Source organism: Microcebus murinus, chromosome 18, assembly GCF_040939455.1.
Source record: "Microcebus murinus isolate Inina chromosome 18, M.murinus_Inina_mat1.0, whole genome shotgun sequence".
Taxonomy (NCBI): Eukaryota; Metazoa; Chordata; class Mammalia; order Primates; family Cheirogaleidae; genus Microcebus; species Microcebus murinus.
In genome coordinates, this window is record NC_134121.1 from 13,642,678 (window position 1) to 13,662,824 (window position 20,147).

Sequence of the window (20,147 nt, forward strand, 5' to 3'; positions counted from 1 at the left end):
GATGAGCTTGGGCCATTCCCAGTCTAGGGGAAGGAGCTGAAAATGGCAAGGCAGTGTGACCAGAGCCACTGCACAGGGTAGCCAGGCCGCCAGGCGCAGAGGAGGGCCAGGTTCTGACCCCAAATCCAGTGTGAGGTGGGAGGCCAAGAGCCTGGGAGTCCCAGGCCCCACACTATTACCTGTGTGGATGTGGAGAATGTTCCTAATACTCCACTGCAACCCCCTGCTCCCCCTGGGTCCAAGCCACCGTCACCTCTTGCCTGGATCATGGCAGTGCCCCTACTGGATCTCCCAGCTTCTACTCTTTCCCCTACAATCCATTCTTAGTTAAAGCCCTCCAATGGCTTCACTTTGATCTAGTGAACTCCTTGTTCCTCATCCTGCCCACGAGCTTATCTGATCTAGCCCCAGGGTACCTTTCCCACTGAATCTCACCCCACTCTTCCTCTCAATCCTCAGGCTTTCACTGTTTGAGTTGCTTTAACTTGCCAGCGTGGTCCTACCCCAGGGCCTTTGCATGCCCCTGCCCAGAACACCCTTCCCTCAGCTTTCCCCACAGCTGGCTCCTTCTCAACATTCAGGTCTCATTTTAAATGTCACTTCCTCAGAGAGGCCCTTCCTGACCACTCTGTCCTAAATAGCCCTCCCAGTCATACTCTAGCACATTCTTTGATTTTATTCATGACATTTATCAGTATTGAAAACTTTTCTGTGTCTTGATTAGTTTTCTTGGTTATTGTCTTTGTCCATTTATTGTTGCTATAACAGAATACCTGAGAACGGACAGTTTATAAAGAAAAGAGGTTTATTTGGCTCACCGTTCTGGAAGCTGGAAAATTGGAGATTGGGTGTCTGCATTTGGTGAGGGCCTCAGGCTGTTTCAACTCAGGGCAGAAAGTGGAAGGGGAAATGGGGGTATGCAAAGAGATTGCTTGGTGGGGGGAAAGTAGGTGCAAGGCTCTTTTTTATTTTTTTGAGACAGAGTCTCACTTTGTTGCCCAGGCTAGAGTGAGTGCCGTGGCATCAGCTTAGCTCACAGCAACCTCAGACTCCTGGGCTCAAGCAATCCTGCTGCTTCAGCCTCCTGAGTAGCTGGGACTACAGGCATGCACCACCATGCCCGGCTAATTTTTTCTATATATATTAGTTGGCCCATTAATTTCTTTCTATTTATAGTAGAGACGGGGTCTCGCTCTTGCTCAGGCTGGTTTCGAACTTCTGATCTCAAGCAATCCGCCCACCTTGGCCTGCCAGAGTACTAGGATTACAGGCGTGAGCCACCGCGCCTGGCCTGCAAGGCTCTTTTAAATACCAGCTCTGGAAGGAACACTAATCTATTCAGGAGAGATCGATAATCACCCCCACGCCCCTGCCACCAAAGACCCAAACACCTCCCATAAGGCCCCACCTCCAACATTGGGATCAAATTTCAACATGAGGTTTGGAGAGGACAAATATCCCAACCATGGCAGCTACTGATTAGAATGTGAACTCCACAGATACTGGTCCCAGCGTGTCTTCTTGGCTGTGACACGTCTGGCACCTAGAACAGTGCTGCACTCAGCAGCCCATGAATGCAAATTTTAGATAAGTATTTGAAGAATGAGTGAAGATGAGGAATATTGCCAAAATCTATTCATACATGGCCAATACCCAATGGAAACAGGGCTGAGGCCCAGATCTCAACTGTGAGGTGTGGGGTCATAGCCACCTCCCTTGCCCCCTGTACCCCTTCCTCTCCCTGCTGCAAACCCCACAGAGCCCCCTCTGCCGTAGTGAAGTGAAATGAGCGCACAGGCAGACTCTGTCCAAGTGCAATCAGCTAATAATGAACACAGAGCAGCCTCAAAGGAAAAGAAATGTCACTCTTAGATAAAGACTAAAAGAGAAGTGTGTATCCCAGCAGTTTCTCTGGAAACCTGAGGGTGTTCCTGGGCTGATATTTAATCGAAACTAAAATTCTAAGAAGTTTTAACAATCACTGGCAGAAAGCCTCCTTATTCGTTCATTCGTTCCTTCATTCGTTCTTTCGCTCGCTCATCCGCTCATCAAACATCTATTCAGCGTTTGTGTCTATTTGTGCAGGTGCCCCCTTGACCCTCCTGCAGCAGACCTTTGTAACCTGTTTCCTGTCCTGTGGGGCTGCTGGCCACAGCCTCGTGGGGGAGAGCCCCCAGGGGACACGCCTGCGCTGAGACAGGAAATGGAAACAAGCAGAATATAGTATAGCTGCTTCTCAAAATGCACAGCATTTCATCTGTCTTCACGGCAGGAATGAGATGCATGTCTTAGGACATAAAGCCAGCCCTTTCTAGCGCCAAACCATGCCTCTGCATGTTTTCCCAACAAGAGCTGATCGTAGGTACGTGCATTAGAACCGTGAAGGTTGCAGGAGCTGTTGGTGAGTGAGAGCAGCCTCCACCCTACACCGAATGGCTCCTACGTTTTGAGTGTGATCATGAGTGTGATCCCTCGTGTCAGCAGTGCTGACTGTGTCCGGCACACGGCGGGTGAATGGCAGCTGCCGTCCTGCCTACTGCCCCGCCGGCCTTTTTGTAATTCACCCAACTGGGGAGGGTGAGGTTTTGCAATGCATCCACATTCGTCTGGGCAGAGGGGAACCTCTGTCTCACTGGAACAAAGCGCCTCTGTGTTGGCTGCAGCCCTGCCTCAGCCATCTCTGCTCTTCCACCCAACCGCCAGTTTGCCGATGGCTGGGAAGCCAGCCGAGCACCTGATTGTCTTGTACGTAAAGGACAGAAACAAAGCCCAAGAAATCGATCTATGGAAAGCACATCGCATTTCCACCCACGGACTTGGAACATCCATTCGGGTGGCTCAGAGGCTTCCCTGGCTCTTTTCTGAGTTCCTGGAAGGACTGGGGTGGCTGAGGTTGCCGAGGAAACCAAAGAGCACCTGTGGAACAAAAACCACACAGCAGAAATTGTGCAAGACCCGAGAGTTTAGAGACAAGTGAATGAGACACAGTCCTTGCCCTGAGGGACTGGTGGCCTGCCCGTCTGTAACTTCTTAATGACCATGGCGTGCCTCTACTTGCCCAAGACACTTGGAGCAGAACTCACACCCTCCTGGTCCACCATGAGTACACCGAAGCTGTCTTAGATCCCCGAGGCCCACGACACGCTTGCGATGGTTAGTTTTATGCGTCAGCTTGATCGGGGTAAGGGATGCCCAGATAACCGGCAAAGCATTATGTCTGGGTGTGCCTGTGAGGGCGTTTCTGGGAGAGACTAGCATGTGAATTGGTGGACTAAGTAGAGAAGATCATACTCACCAACATGGGTGGGCATCATACAACCCATTGAGATTGAATAGAAATAGAACGAGAACAAATAGAACAAAGAGAAGAAGGAAGGGTGAATTTGCTCTCTCTGCTTGAGCTGGGACATCGGTCTTCTCCTGTCCTCAGACACTAGCGATCCTGCTTATCCAGCCTTTGGACTCAGAGAGAGACCGATGCCATCGGCCCCCCCATTCTCAAGTGTTCAGACTTGAACTAGAACCACGCCACTGGCTTCCCTGGGCCTCCAGCTTCACATGGCAGATATGGGACTTCTCGGACTCCGTACTCATGTGAGCCAAGCCCCATAACACATCTCTTTCTCTCTCTATGTAGCCTCTTGCTTCTGCTACTCTGGACACCCTGACCAGGACGACACTCAACAGAACTACTCATTTCACAGGTTCCCTCGGGCGAGCCCCAGAGAATGCTCTGCCTAGTATATTATTAAAATTTACTTTTCACATAAAAAACAACGCATATGGTAAAAACCCAAAAGGTGCAAGTAGCCGTACGGTGAAAAGCAAGCGTCCTTCTCACCCGTCCTCCTGTCCCTCAGTTTCCTGTCCCAGAAGAAGCCGCAGTGTTCGGAAATTTCAATCTGTGGCTAACATTTAAAAGCCATATTTCACATCTACAAAGTGAAGATTTCCAGCCTGTATTTAAAAGAAATAACTGGAAGATCTGGCAACAATGGGCCCCTAATCCAGTGTGGCAACAGTCAGCCGGTGTTGAAGTGCAGCTGTCCCTGCAGAAACGCCAGGCGCTCCCCAGGACCTCGCTGTGTCCCCGCTATTGCATCCGCAACCCCGTGCCAGTGGCCCCACGCCGGCACTCTCAGCCTATCTGGATCATCGTTTATGCTACCTGCTGGGCTCTTGGAACAGACACACTGGCAATCCAGTTCTATATTGTGGGTCAAGTCATAGTTCCCCAGGAGAAGAGTTAATTACAGAATGCCTGATACTAGCTGGGCATCAGGGTTGCCCCACAGGGCCCATATTCATCCAACAAACTGTTTTTTTTTGTTATTTTTTTTAAGAGACAAAATCTCTCTCTGTCACCCAGGCTAGAGTGCAGTGGCTGCAAACACAGCTCACTGCAGCCTCAAACTCTTGGGCTCAAGCAATCCTCTTGCTTCAGCCATCTGAGTAGCTGGAACTAAAGGCACGCACCACCACACCCAGTTAATTTTTTTCTTACTTTTGTAGAGATGGGATCTCACTATGTTGCCCAGGCTGGTCTGAAACTAGTGGGCTCAAGCAATCCTCCTGCCTTGGCCTCCCAAAGTGCTGGGATTACAGGTGTGAGCCATGGCACCAGGTCATTCAACAAATATTTATGGTGTTTCTCCCTAGTGCATGATGTGTTATACCAGGTTTGTTAATTGTGTGTTGTCACCGCTAGGGTGTAAGTCCCACAAAGGCAGGGACTCTGTTTTGTTCACTATTGAGTCTCCATTACCTGGAATTGTTTATCCCACATGGAAGGGCCTTGATAAATATAGTGAATGAATGAATGCCTGACACGTGTATGAAGACAGGACAGAGCCACTGTCCCCAAGCTACTGTCAGGCTAGGAGCAGAAAAAAGTCCACTGGGCACAGTTGGTGCAACAAATGGCACAGGAAAGAGAGATTACGTTGTTGTTCAGGATTCTGCCAAGAAGACAGCAGCCCCATAGGACGTGGGGAAGCACACTCAATGGTGAGAAGGACACTGTGCTTTGCCACACTCACATGGCGGCCACCTCTGTCACCTGCGCGTGGCTCATCTGTCTCAGGCCCCACCTTGGACAACCCGGGCTTCAGTGTTTGCTGCTTTTCTGCCACAAAACGATGTGCAAGGCGCTGACCAATCAAAATGTACACTGGGGCTCATCTCACAGTGCCCTTCCCTCCCCCAGGGCCCCCAGTGACAGCAAGAATGCATGTCACAGCGAAGCAATGCACAAGCCTCTGCCCAGCAGCTAGAGGCAGCCAGGAAAGTGGCCGAGGGACCAAGCCCTGTGGTCACCCACACCACAGCCTCTCACCTTCCACTGCCCACAGCACTCGTCTATCGTTTCACCTATTTCTGGAGCACTTTCTACGTGTCAGACACAGGTCCAAGTCCTGGGGACATGGCAGCAAGCTAAAATCGACAAAATGCCTGCTCTCATAAACTTCGCACTCCAGTCGATGTGTAGGGGACAAACAACAAGCCAAATAATTAAATCGTATATTCGATGATGCTAAGTGCTATAAAAATGTAGTTGGGAAGAGGAATGAGGGGTTCTAGAGTTGAGGAGGGGTGTGCAGTTATATATAGATGCATAATATTCAAATATGAATTTTCAAAATTTTAAATTTTTTATTAGATTGTAAATCAACAAACTATCATTGTATATATTTATGGGGTCCAAAGCGATGTTATGATTTCTGATATATAATGTGGAATGATTAAATCAAGCTAATTGACATATCCATTACCTCAAATAGATAACTTTTTTTTTTTTTTTTTTTTTTGGACAGAGTCTCACTTTGTTGCCCAGGCTAGAGTGAGTGCCGTGGCATCAGCCTAGCTCACAGCAACCTCAAACTCCTGGGCTCAAGCCATCCTCCGGCCTCAGCCTCCCGAGTAGCTGGGACTACAGGCATGCACCACCATGCCCGGCTAATTTTTTCTATATATATTAGTTGGGCAATTAATTTCTTTCTATTTATAGTAGAGACGGGGTCTCACTCTTGCTCAGGCTGGTTTCGAACACCTGACCTTGAGCAATCTGACCGCCTCGGCCTCCCAGAGTGCTAGGATTACAGGTGTGAGCCACCGTGCCCGGCAGATAACGTTTTTGTTTTTGGTGGTGAGAACATTTGAAATTCACTCTCTCCGCTATTTTGAAACATACAATACAGTATCGTGAACCACAATCACCCGGCTGTGCAATAGATCAAATCCAATAGATCAATAGATCTATAAACCAATATATATAGACCAAACCAATATATAGACCAAACCAACCAAAGTCAATAGGTCAAAAACCTGTTCCTGCTGTCTGACTGGAACTTCATACCCTTTGACCCACATCTCCCCGATCCACCCAACCCCCCAGGGTGTGTGCAGTTTATAAAAGGCTGATCAGGGAGGTCTCCCGGGGAAGTGCCATTTGCGTAGAACCCTGAAAGAGGCCAGGAGCGAGCCACGCCACAGCTGCAGGAAAAACGTCCCAAGCAAAGGGAATAGTTGAGGCAAAGTCTTGAGGTGAGACAGGTCCCCTGTGTTTTCAATGGACAGTGTGGATGGGGTGCAACAAACCAGGGGACACCAAGAGGGTGTTGGGGGACAATTCTCTATAGGTTTCTGTTTGTGTGTGCTTTGTGAGCTTTTGTTCTGTTTCATCCTTTCAAAAATGTTTGTACAGCAAACAGCCTTAGAAGATAGTGTCTTCTTTCATGGCAAACGGCAGCTTTATTTGCTGTTCAACATAATAGAAATAATGTGGCCGGGCGTGGTGGCTCACGCCTATAATCCTAGCACTTTGGGAGGCCGAGACAGGCGGATTGCTCAAGGTCAGGAGTTCGAAACCAGCCTGAGCGAGACCCCGTCTCTACCAAAAATAGAAATAAATTAATTAGCCAACTAAAAAAATATATATACAAAAAATTAGCCGGGCATGGTGGCGCATGCCTGTAGTCCCAGCTACTCGGGAGGCTGAGGCAGCAGGATTGCTGAGCCCAGGAGTTTGAGGTTGCTGTGAGCCAGGCTGACGCCACGGCACTCACTCTAGCCTGGGCAACAAAGTGAGACTCTGTCTCAAAAAAAAAAAAGAAAAAAAAATAGAAATAATGTCTCCTTTGAGGTTGAAAATCGGGCAGGTTTGCTTGCAGCTCCTAATGAAAACTTGGGGTTTCCGAAGCTCAGGGTGCCCAGCTGTGATGCACAGTGTCCGCTTGGACTGGCCTCCAGGCCGTGCCCGTGGGACTTGGGGGCAAAGTGAACCCAGGGACATGGCACTCATGCTGCTTGTTGTGCTGGGAGTAATGAAATCCCTTAACTCTGACTCTGGAATCCTGTGTCCTCTGCCAGAGCCCATGAAACTGTGGCAGCTCGCTTACTAGTTGTAAGTAAGGTAAACACCTTCATTTCTTCTCAGACTGATGAGGTTAGAGATAAAGAATGAATGAACAAACACATGAACAAAGAAATGACTGAACTGGGATTCAGAGAACATTCTTCCTTAAATACAGAACATCAGCAATGAATAAGCCTGAAGGCAGGTGCACACAGGCAGTGGACCGCCTTGGGGTACAGTAAGCCCAAGGACCCCCCCGCGGAACCACAGAAGCTGTTCCCCCGATGCAGCAGAAAGAAGAGAACGGGAGCCTGTCCGCGGCCACTGCTCCCTGTGGTTGGTGCGAGATGATGTGGAGACGACGTCCGGGCTAGGACTGAAGAGACAGGACTGAGGGGAGAATCTACGGAAGCCTGGCTCAGGGCCGGAGCTCAGTCCTCAGCTACGAAGATCCAGGGTCTGACAGTCCCCTGTCCACTCCAGTACCCCAAACCCCCATTGTCAACCCCTAGGACAAGCTGTCTAGACACAAGAACCGGCCACCAGACCTCCCCATGCCAGACCTGCGGGACTAAAGCCCGGGCAGGGAAGACAGAGCTTCCGGGGACTGCCTGCCTCCTGTCCTCCGCCCACCGCTCTGCACACAGAGAAGGGACCTGCAGAGCCTGGTCACTTGCCTCTCCTCTGCCCGCCGGGTCCCTGAGCCTCCCCCTCCACTGACCAGAGCCGCCTCGTGCCCCCAGGCTTCGGGGCAGATTAGATTCTTTCGGTTTAGCCTGGGTGGTCAGGGACCGCGCAGTGAGGGGGGAAGGGAATGAGAACGCAGAGCTCTGAGGGCCCCCCTCAAGCGTCAGCCCTCACCCCACTAGGCCCACGAGGACTTTTCAGATTCCCAAGGGCCCGAAGGGTCGGGAGGTGAGGGCCCTGCTTCCCGGGCTGGCCCGTGGAGGAGGGCAGGCCCGTTTCCTCAGCCCGTCTGCCCCAGCTAGGGAGGAAACACCTGGGTGTGAAAGAGCCACTGGGGGCTGGCGGGGTGGGGGACATTGTTCCCCGGGCAGGGAGCCTGGGCGGATCTGATGGGGCCTGAATGCAGCAGGGGCCAGAAGGCGGTGACTGCAGCCTGGTGTTCACATCCCAGTCCCACCGTGTGTGGCAAGGCACGCCCTTGGAAAGAGCGTGGAGGCCAGCAGCAGGCCCTGGTGACAGCAGCGTGGGACGGTGGCCGGGCAGGTAGCACCTGGTGCCAGAATGCCTGGGTTCCCATCCTCTCTGTCGCTAGGGCAACTTGGGCTAGTTGCTTAAAATCTTTGTGCCTCAGTTTCTCTATCTTTAAAGGAAACCTGGTAACAGCGCCTATCTCGAGTATCACATTATATATCATAACAGGCTTGTCACCAGACTAAATGAGATATATAGAAACCACTTAGAGCTAAATAAATAAATGGAACAGGCCACGCCTGCCAGTCCTCCCTAAACTCTCCGCATTCGCAGGGCCCTCCCTGCACCCCGTGGCCCCGCTCTGCCCTCCTGCCCACGCCGCGCACCCCCTCGCTCGCTGAGAACCCTGGCACATTTCCAAGCCAGTCACTCGGAGTCACATCTCAACCCTCATGGCAGGCAGGCAGCTCCTCAAGGATGGAGACCAGCCCCTGGCCAGACGCTGGCATGCGCTGCACACACAGAGGACTCTTGATTCGTGCGTGTGGAGAGAATCGGCCCGACCAGCATGACTGCCACCAAATTCCCCAGGAGAGGGATGGAGAGATGGTGTCCCAAAAGCGGCACCGGCAGGGACCCAGATGTTTCACCTTGAGTCCTGCTCCCCGCCACCCCACTCAGCAGTCTTTGGCAAGTTGCTTCATCTCCCTAAGCCTCAGTCTCCTGTCCTATAAAATGGGCATTAAAACACTTACCCAGCCAACCTCCATACGTTCATGAGAATCATACGGGGTAACAGGCATACTCTGCAGCACCGGGCACAGATAATTAGTCCTATTATTATTGGCACGTACAAGATTCCAGAAGGAAGGAGAGGCCTCTTCATAGGGTCCTGGTCCTTTCATCGTGTGAAAATGAGTTTAAACAATCTTAACTTTAAACAACCTTAACTGGGCAGAGAGCTCCTAGCTCTGCGGCATCTGGGGTAACCCTTCTCAGAAAGGCTGGCCCCAGCAGCCTGAGCTTGAGCGAGTAAGACCCAGGGGTGTCTCGGCCCCCTCAGGGGCTCCCTGTCCTGCTCCCTCTGCCCCAGCCCCTCCACCTGCTCTGCTAAGACCTGCCTCTCCTGACTCCTCCCAGGAGAGCGCCACCCCCGCCGGCACCTACCTTCTCTGCGCCCCACGTCTCTCTCTCTCCACGTCTTGCCCAGCAAAGACAGAGAACCGGGCGTCCTGGAGGAGCCCCGGTGGGTGTCTTTGGTCTTAGCTGCAGCCTCCAGATCTGCAGGGAAAAGCCCGATGGCGTCTCACACCTCTGTCCCCTCCTCTTCCTTCCCCTTCCCCCGGGGCCCTCGAAGCTCCTCCCAGAACTCATCCTGCTGCGACAGGCTGCTTTCTAAAGAAGCCTCTGTGGTCACCCATGGTCACTGGAGGATTTTTATTCTGATCTCATGAGATGACTAACTCTGTCGGGCGGGAGGGGCACACCTGCCTAGGGACCCACTGTGGGACTGGCTGGGCAGTGATGCGGGGCGCCCTGCCCCCAAGCTCCAGGGTCACCAACCTTCACCAGCCAGACGTCCCCCAAGAACCTCCAACTCAACACCTACAGACCAAGCTCATCCTTTCCCTCTCTGAACCCGCTGCTCTGGTGCTCACTCAGAATCGGAAACCTAGCTGTCATGCTGACACCTCTCCCTCGCCTGTCACATCTAAACTGCTCCAAGCCCCGACACTATCTCATGAATCGTCTACTTTTTTCCACCCCCATGGCTGTCACTGCCTCATCAGGCCACCACGGTCTCAAACTCTGCAACAGCCCGAGGTCTCCCTTTAATCCTGCCTTCACCCCACAGCCAGAGGCCTGTTCCTGACAGCGAAACACGCATCTGTTCATGTTACACTCCTGCTACAACCTCCAGGGGTTCCCTATTTCAAGAGACCGGCCACTCCTTAGTGTGACTTGCAAGGTCCTTCTTGATCTGGTCCCTCCTTGATCGTCAACCTCATGCCTTCTCCCCTCGCTGCGGCTCCTCCCAGAAGTCCTGCAGCTTCTTACTGATCCAGGCTGTGGGATTCTCTTCCCTGCCCTTCTCCCGGCTCCCGCTTCATCATCCTGTGTTTAGCAGAGAAGAATGAGAAAGCAAGTCAACAAGGCAAGAGGAGAAGTGGAGAGCCACGGAAGCCAGGGGAAGGGAGAGTGTCAGGGAGGAGAGGATGGTCACCAGTGTCGAGGATCGCAGAGGGGACGCAGATAAAGAGGATGAAAAGTGTCGGCCGACCTTGGCAATCAGGAGAGAGCAGTGCCAGGGGGGACAGTGGGCTGCTGGGGGAAGCAGGTCAACTGCACAATGACACATTTGCTAGTTCACCACATTCTTTCTCTTTTCTCACATTTTGAAGTTAAACATTATATGGGGGAGCCCTTGAACACATTTCTAGACCTTTGGAAAACTCACAGATGCTACACCGTCATCCTATTGGGCCTAACAGGTAAATGGCTTTGGAAAGAGACAGACCATGGACAGCATTGTTTGAGCACCTGGATTCACCTATGCCTGAAAACCTGAAACTGAATCTACTCTTGGACTATTCCATTATGTGATCCAATAAATACCATTTTCTTTATTAAGCCTGCTTGAGTTGGGTTTCTGTCAACCCATAGAGCTTTGGGGCTGTGAAGTCACTGACCTTTTCCTCTAGGGGCTTGTTCAGGTTCTATTCTGACCCTTCCTTTTGCAGAGGAAGACACTTGGAGGGGAAAAGTCCGTAGAGTAAATATGTCATTAACTCTATGGCTCTGCCTCCCTCCCATAGCTGCTTCTTTTCTGTCCCTTTCATGTGACTGAAAGATGTCTCAAGACTCAAGATGTCACATTCTATCTTGCATCTTTGTATTAGAGTTCTTAGGTCACATATCTGCCTTATCCTTCCTCCCTCCCCCAGTAAGTTCTAGGGGATCAAGGGCTTGGTTTCATTCATTATTCTATCTATCACAGGGCAAGAGAATGCTTGGCTCATTGCAGAAAATATATGGGTGAATGAATGAATGAATGAATGAATGAATGAATGAATGAAATGAATAAGGATAAAGGACCAAGAGCTCAGCTCCTGCAGGCTCATGACTCAGCAGCAGCCGGGCAGTGTGGCCCTCTGGGCAGCCCCTCTCCTTATCAGCTTTGGCCTAACTGAATCGGAAATCACGAGCTGATGTCAGCCTCTTGTGGCTGCACTGCTCTTCTTATCGTCAGCTGCTGTCTCTGCAAATGTATTGGGGGTGTTAGCCACAGAGGGGGCAGCTTGGTCACCATAGACAGCCCAGAGCTGGCCCTCGCAAGGAGGAGGCGTCTTTCTTTTTGAGGACACACAGCTGCCAGGCTGCCAGGAACAAAGGAGCGTGTGAGCAGGAGGTGGAGCCAGAAAGGACCACAGCCCCACCCTGCCCCAGCGCAGCCCCTACCATCAGCAAGGCAGGGTGTCGCTGCCCCTTTGCCCACCTCCAGTGACATCTTTCCTCTCCAGACCATGTTCTTAGGGTGTGTTTAATCTGGGGTTTCCAGGCTGTGCTGTTACTAGGGGTCTCATCTGCACCAGTCTCCCACGAACAGCCCCTCTCCCTCTCTTCCAACAGGCAAATGATCTGTCAGCATCTAAACTGCAAATGTTAGGGTCCCCTCCTTTTCTAGCACTAGTTCCCGGCTAATGGAAGCAAAGCCACTCTCGAGTGATCAGTGCCCAAGATGCAGAAGCAGAAGCCTCATCATCCATCGCCGCTCCTCCTCCTTCACCCTCTGCCCCCCTCCTCTGCCCGATGAGGGTCCCGCACTCCTGGCTGGCCAATCTGGGCACAGCTGCGATGGCTTCTTCTCAGGTTCCCCTATCTCAGCCTGGGTGTTTGGAAGTCTGCTCACGTAACTTGCCTTGGGGCTGTGAAGTTACTTATCTTTTCTACAGAGGATCCATTGCTTCTATTCCAACCTCATTCAGCTTTCCAAGAGAACCCCCCTAGCTAGCCCCTTTTAGGCAGAAAAAATACCTCTTTTCTATTTTCCTATGCATTAAAAAGCAGCTGAGAGTGATAAACAAAAACTAAATCCTCTTGTAACTGTGAACAAAGCTATGGGGGCAGAGGGACAGGTGCTGGCATCAGAGAGCTCTGGAGGTCCCTGGTATTGGCGCCAGGCAAGAGTTATTTGCTTTGGATATGAGAAACCAGGACCACCTGTACCCTTGGCTCCAGCCCCCTTTCTGTGGGAGCTGTCTCTGGAATCACTCAGCGTCAGAGGCAGAACTTTATCTCAGTTTTCTAAGGAATCCACTCACATAACGTACCAATAAGCATTGTAGATTTCACTGAAGATTACACTAGGAGGATGAAGGGAGTATAGCCCATGCATCTCTTAGAAAATTATCCAAAACTCCTCCATGGATAGTTCTGTTGTCCAGACACCCCTCGTCCACGCCACGCCGTGGGCCTGGGACGCCCGGAATAGGGTGGCACCTGTGCTTCTTCCTTCCTCTCGTCTCCCCTGTGACCCAGACTCACTAGCACCTGGTTCCTCCCTCTCTTTTTCATAGACATATCCAAGTCTTCTGTGAAGTGTATTCGGAGCACTTCAATTCCATTCTGATCCTTAACTCGCGGGTTTTATGCCCCACTCGTTAACACCATCCAAAGCACAGATGGTTCTCTGTTTGACAGAATCCATTCTTAGAAAACTCTGGGAGGTAACAAACCAGAAAACAACTGTTATAGAAATGAATTTTATTTCATTTAAACAATCATCTCTTGAATTAGGTGCAGTTATGGAGATGGGCAAACCATGTTTAACGGCTTACATCCCCGGGGGGTGGGGTGGGACTCGAACCCAGGACACTTCTCAATGCAGGGACTTCCCGCTACACCACAGGAAGAACTGCGGGCTGAGCCAGCCTGAACCTGAATCTCTCGACCTCAGTCAAGACAGTGAGTGGCATGGCTGGTCCCCACCTGATGGGCATCTCTGCTTCTGGTAGGGTCCCTCCAGCTTCCACACCCACCGCCAAGGGGCGGGCAGGACAGCATCACGGTCTAAGCCAGTGGTGCTCAAAGTGTGGTCCCTGGACAAGCAGTGACATCTGGGAATTTGTTATCAACTACTACTGTCTGCTGTGGCTGTGGGCAGGGAGGAAGGGTACGCACGCCGGGAGTTTTCCATCTGCCACTGGCAGTGTCGTTCTGCAGGGTGTGTGTGCAGAATCAGGACTGTGGTGTGAAAGTTAGATGAAGCATATTTATGCTTAATATGCATCCACTGACCCTTTCAAGTCATTCTTCTTCATTTGTGTGTGTGTGGTGGGGGAAGAGTTTGATTTTCAATATCATCAAGGTTCTCTTTTTTTTTTCTTTTTACATTTTAATGTTTAAAAAACCACTCTAGTAATTCATAAATATGTTTCATTGTAAAAACACTCAAACGTTCTAGGAGTATATGGAGGAAAAAAGAGTCTCTCTTCTCTGGCTTAGCAATTTCCTTACCCTCCTCACCCAGCCACCGTAAGTAGCTTGTGGTGATTTATACACTTGAGTTTATACCATGCAAATTGTTCTTCCACTCGCTTTGTTTACTTAGAGATCATCATATACCAGTACATAAGGATCAAACACATTCATTTTTTAAATTTAAATGCACATTTTTTTGGAACTAGTAACACATTTGCATGGTTCAAAATGGGAAGGACACAGAGGAAATCAGCCCCCTCCCTCTTCCGAAAGCAACTCTTCTGGTTGGCGAGGAATCCTCCTGCTTTGCAGGTGCAGCTAACTATCCCTCCTCCCAAACTCCTTGATAGCTCTGGGGTACAGCAGCTCTGGGATGGGGTGAAGGGCAGAGAGAACTGGGTCGGTCGCTATGGAGGGTGGGGCCTGGTCTCGTCTTACTTCCCCTGTTCTCACCGCCACCCAGGGACCCTCCTTCACCGCCCAGCCCCTAACACCGCAGCTTCCTCCAGGGCAGGGGCAGGCGCTTGCTGGGGGAGCTGTGCTGGGAGAGGTCTGCAGCTCCCAGTGTGGAGGAGGTGCTAGGAGCCCCTCGATCCAATTTGTATAAAACACACGTCACTCTTGCTGTTTTCCTTTCCAGGGGGAATGCATGCCAGGAAGAGGGACAGATCAAGAAGGCTGAGGTCAACTAGAAGATCAGGGAGAAAACTCAAAGACCCCAACCCCTTATTACCTATGCAAATTGCCCGCCCAACCTCCTCCCGCCACCCTCCCCACACACACACCCAAAAGCGAGACAGGCCACCTGGCTGGGCCCTCACACCTGGCTGGGCGCTCACCCTAGGATGCGTCTCTAGCTCTGTGTGACCTACACAGGTCTCTCACCCTCTCTGGGTCTCGGTTTCCTCCTCTGGGACCTGAGGGGTTGGAGAGCCCGTTTGCAAAGCCCTCCTCAGCTTTCTCCGTCCCCAAACCATCCTGGTTCTGGCCTCGGAGACTTGTGGCTACAGTGTTGTTCAGAGAAGGCCTCTGGTCTCTGGTGGGGAGGCCCCTTTCCCTGGGTGTGTGGGGGGGTGGGGGCTGCTCTGCTCTCCTTCCGCCCTCCCCCTCCCCGCCCCCTCCCCAGAGCTCTCGGGGGACCACCTTGGCCAGCTCTCAGGCCTGGAGCTACACTCACCATTCACTGAGGGCTTCCTTCCTGCCTGTGGACAGCGGGACTCGCCTGGAGCCCCCCCAGCTTCCCTAACCCCCCCCCGCCCCCCATTCTCCACCTTCACTCCCAATCCCCATCCGGAAGGGTGTGTAGAGAATGGAAGAGAATGGAGCTTCCGTTCTGAAACCATCAGAGCTCCTTGGGAATTCCATTATATTCCATTAAAATGAAGCCATCCCTCTCAGATATCCGTGTGAACGTGACATTTCTGGGTCTCAGTTTACCCACCACTCCCATGAGGGGGTTCAGGGAGCAGCACAGCATCATGGTTAAGAGCAAGGGTTTGGACACCTGACTGCCTGGACTTGAATCCTGGCTTTCCCTTTTAACTGATTGTGACCTCGGACCCGTTACCTGACTTCTCTGTCCCATTTTACAGGTTTCCCCACCTGTAAACTGGGGTGTGATAGTCCCGACCTCGTGGGGCTTGCGGAAGCACAGGTTGCACACGAGCAGGTGAAGCACGTAGAAAGGCGCCTGACTCGTGCCCAGTGAGTGCTGGGAAGTGCTTGCTGACAGCCCGGGTGGCTCTGGCTTGGACATTGACTAGCGACTCCCGGTTCAGGCTGCGATGACTGAGTGGCTGACCCTCCCCGTTCTAAAGTTTTGAGTTCCCCGAACGGGCACCGTCTCTTCCTACTGCGCCTGCGCAGAGACGGCCACAGGTGCATGGCTGCCGGGACCACAGCTGCCTCCCCAGGGACCACACACTCAGAGTCTCAGGGGCCGTGGTCTGAGCCGGGGGACACAGATGTGCCTGAGCACAGAACAGAGAGAAATAAACTGGCACACCTGGGAACACAGTCGGCCACCTGCCTAGCTTTGCCCTCAGAGGGAAGGGGTGGCAACCTCTCCCAGGAGAGCCGGCTTCCTTTACCCTGATTTTATTGGTAGGGTTGGGGGAAGGAAGAAAGGCATTCAGGGATCGGGGGAAAGGGGAGAGTAGCTTCTCCCCCAAGAAAATGGGGAAGCCTTTTTCCCAGGGAAGCTGCAACCACTCCCAGCTGTGGGGTGGGGGGTGGGTGTGAAGATGTGAAGCCCCTGGGGCAGGCACTGGGCAGGCGGGCTCCACACAGCGTCTCCTGACTGCCCGGAGCTGCGGGGCCTGAGAACTTCCCTGCTGCCTCTGCGCTCGGCAGACAGGGGGCTGTCGGCTCCCCTGTCCCAGGGGTTGTGGGAAAAACCTTTCCCCTTGGGGAGGCATAACCTGGATGGCAGGAACCTCAGGGAGAGGTCTGAGGATGGTGACAGACCACTACCTTCCGGCCCCTAGAGGAAGCTCAGAGCTGCCTGGGAACAAACAAGTCTAAGCCATTGTTTCTGGCTACCTGGACAACGTGTTTGCAGCGCCATTCCCTTTCATATAGCTTCCTCTTATAAACCCTACACGCTCCCTGGAAAGTGGACTCCGTGTCCTTTTCACAGGCAAGGAACCAGGGCTTGGAGACACTGTGAGGTGGCTGGGGTCACACAGAGGGTGGGTGTTCCAGCTCCTCCCTGGCCCCGCTATGATCAGAGGGCTAGTCTGAGAGAGTGCTGCATCCAGCAAAGGGGGCTTCGGAAATGCAGAGCTATGGGGATCCCCTAGGTGCAGGAAGAATTTAAGGAAGTAGGGGTGAGGAGAACACCCTTCCATGGGTCCACGCCCTGAGACCTGCAGCACACAGCTTGATTTTGGGCCCCTGAGGTCTGCCCAGCCTTCCAGGAAGCAGAAACTGGCAAAGGGGGACTTACACATCTCCTCCCCAAATTGGAGAATAATGTCCATTCCAGGGATGGCAAGGCCAGAATGTTAAGGCCCTAGCGCAGGAGTAACTCCACGGTGAGTATCATGAGGTGAGAGTCTTCAAGTTTATTGCCAGCTCCCCAGCCCGTGGTGAAGTAGCTATGTGGAGGAAGGTCTAGCTTGGGGAAGAAGATGGGGAGGCACTGGGAAGTACATACCCCTCTTTTCCCTTCACCTGCCAATGGCAGGACCCAGCTGGGATTCTAGTTCCAATTTTCTGTCCCGCCCCCCTTCCTCAGTGCTCAATGACTCAGATCGCAAGAGCTCATGGACTGGATGAGACATTCTGGCTCAGAGTCCCTTTAGTCTGTGATCACTTGGCCCATGGGTTGGCCCACAGATTATGGTGATTGTATCCAGTGTGTGCATTTGACCTATAGAGGACACATTCTTAGGCTGGCCAGTCATTTATGCGGAAATATGGTTTAAAGAATCTTTCTGGTGAGAGTGAGAATAGCCAAGGCAGTAGTTTTCTACACTCACCATCCATCAGAATTACCTGGGGAACTTTTAAAATATATTGATACCTTGGCTCCATTTCCCAGAGACTGATTCAGTTAGTTTAGGGTGGGGCCCAGACATTGGTCTTTCATAATATAAATGATTCTTAAACAATTCTAACATGCAGCCATGGTTGGGAGCCAGTGAATAAAGCTAATCATCCTGGCTCTCTCCATTATGAATGTAGTTTTTGTTTACATTGTTAAGCATATTGTAACTGCTGACTTAAAGTCCTTGTCTGGTAATTCTAACATCTGGGTCATCTTGGTTCTGGTCTTTGTTGATTATCTTTTTCCTTGAGAATGAGTCACATTTTTTTTTGCACGTTGAATGATTTTGGATTGCATTCTGGACATAGTGAATATTATATTGTAGAGACTCTGGATTCTGTTATAGTCCTCTGAAGAGTGTTCGTATTTTTGTTTAAGCAGGCAATGACTTTGGTTAGACTCAAACTACAAATTCTGTCCCATCTTTCACAGGCAGCAATTCAAATCTCAATTCAGTCATTTAGTCTTAGCTGCAAGATGGTTTGAGTCTCAACAAAGTATGTGTGCATGGTTCAGGGACCATTTAAATACTTGGGGCAGAGTTTGTACCCAGAATTAGGGACTCTATCTCTCTGGTTTCCCTTCAGGATTTTCCCCCTCACTTTCCAGTGGCTGTGGCTGCCCCATGTTTTATTCCTGGTTTCCTAGTCCAGAAAGATCGTGGGCTTTCTACAGGAACTTAGCAGTTTGCATCATGCCATGACTTGAAACCAATGTGTATTCTGTAGGCGGGTGAAGTATTCTACAAGTATCAGATAGGTCAAATTGATTGGTAGTGTTGTTTAAGTCTTCTATATCCTTGCAGATTTTCTGTCTAGTTATCTATCAGTTATCGAGTGGGGTTTTAAAATTTCTGACTACTTTTGTTGAACTGTCTATTTTTTCTCTCAGTTTTATGCATTTTTGCTTTATGTAATTTAGGGCTTTATTTTTGTGTGTATACGATTTTATAATAATTATATCTTCCTGATGTATTAACTCTTATATCATTTTGAAATGTCCCTCTTTGTCTCTGATAATATTTCTTGTCTTAAAACATATTTTATCTGATACTGGCAACTCTAGCACTCATTGTTACTGTTTGCATGGTATGTCTTTTCTATCCCATTTCTTTCAACCTTCTTGTGTCTGGCAATTATGTCTAAAGAGCATTTATTTAACCCATTCACATTTAATGTAATTATTACATGGTTAGATTTGCATCTGCCATTTTGCTCTTGGTTTTCTGTTTGTCTTTGTCTTGTATCTTTTTTGTTCCTCTGTTCTTCTTTTATTGCCTTCTTTGTTAAACATTTTTAGTGTACCATTTGCATCCCTCTGTTGATTTTTAAATTTTATATATAGTACATAATTTTGTCCAGTTTTTCATGGAGAGGATTTGTCAACATCTTTATTCCATCATGCCAGGAGGATGATTTATTTTTGATTGTTAAGCCATCTATATTTACCAGGAATAGATCGAACTTGGTTTTGAAATACTTATTCTGTTTATATAAAATTGGATTCAACATGTTAACTTTTTAGTAAGGATTTTAGTATGTAAGTTTATGGGGGAGATTGATAAATAATCTTCTTTTCTACCAACCCCTGCCTGATGTTCTAGTATGAAGGTTACCCCAGCCTCAAAAATCTCGCAGTACCCTTGCACAAATTTGGGAGATTGTCTACATTGAGGGGTTTCATGGAATATTAAATCATACCAAATACACACACATCATTAAATTATATTATGTATGTGTGATATCTTGGTCCTAGCAAATACCTGATGAAAATTAAAAAAACACAGAAATAAAAACTAAACTCCAGACTCACTGGGATTTCACCAGCTTTTCTGTTAATGTTCTTTCTGTTTCAGGATTCTGTCCAGTGCACTTCACATCTCTAGGTGTCAGGTTACCCAGTCTCCTTTAATCTGTGAGTTTGTCAGTTTCTCCTCATTTTTTTTTTTTTTTTTTTTATGAGACAGAGTCTCTCGTTGTTGCCCGGGCTAGAGTGAGTGCCGTGGCGTCAGCCTAGCTCACAGCAACCTCAAACTCCTGGGCTCAAGCGATCCTGCTGCCTCAGCCTCCCGGGTAGCTGGGACTACAGGCATGCGCCACCATGCCTGGCTAATTTTTTCTATATATATTAGTTGGCCAATTAATTTCTTTCTATTTATAGTAGAGATGGGGTCTTGCTCTTGCTCAGGCTGGTTTTGAACTCCTGATCTCGAGCAATCCGCCCACCCCGGCCTCCCAGAGTGCTAGGATTACAGGCGTGAGCCACCGCGCCCAGCCAGTTTCTGCTCATTTTTCACGACACCGGCAGTCTAGAAGAGCACTGGTCAGCGTATCTGATGGAATATCCCATAATCTGGGTTTGTATGATGCTTTGCTCAGGATGAGACTGGGGTTATGGAAAGAATATCAGAGGTGAAGTGCCTTTCTCAGGTGATACTGCTTTCATCCTGTGTAGATCTGCTGACTTTATTGAATCTGTAGGTTGACGTTCCTTATCGATTTTGGCCGAATTGAATATTGGCAGAAGGGATGCTGTTCCAGTTCCAGGCCCTGTCCCTAGAGGCGTCGCATGTCTCCACGTGCCCTCTTGTGCCAGCATGCGAAT

At 50.3% G+C, this 20,147-nt stretch overlaps 1 protein-coding gene across 2 annotated transcripts in view; it reads right to left on the reverse strand.

The window, feature by feature from the left end:
* PIK3R6 (phosphoinositide-3-kinase regulatory subunit 6) overlaps positions 1-9,808 on the reverse strand; it is a 59,550-nt gene extending 49,742 nt beyond the window's left edge. For both annotated transcript variants that reach the window (XM_012775153.3, XM_075994171.1), the window contains exon 1: positions 9,680-9,808. The gene's annotated coding sequence lies outside the window, so the exon portion shown is untranslated. The remainder of the gene's footprint in view (positions 1-9,679) is intronic.
* Positions 9,809-20,147: the final 10,339 nt, after the last annotated feature.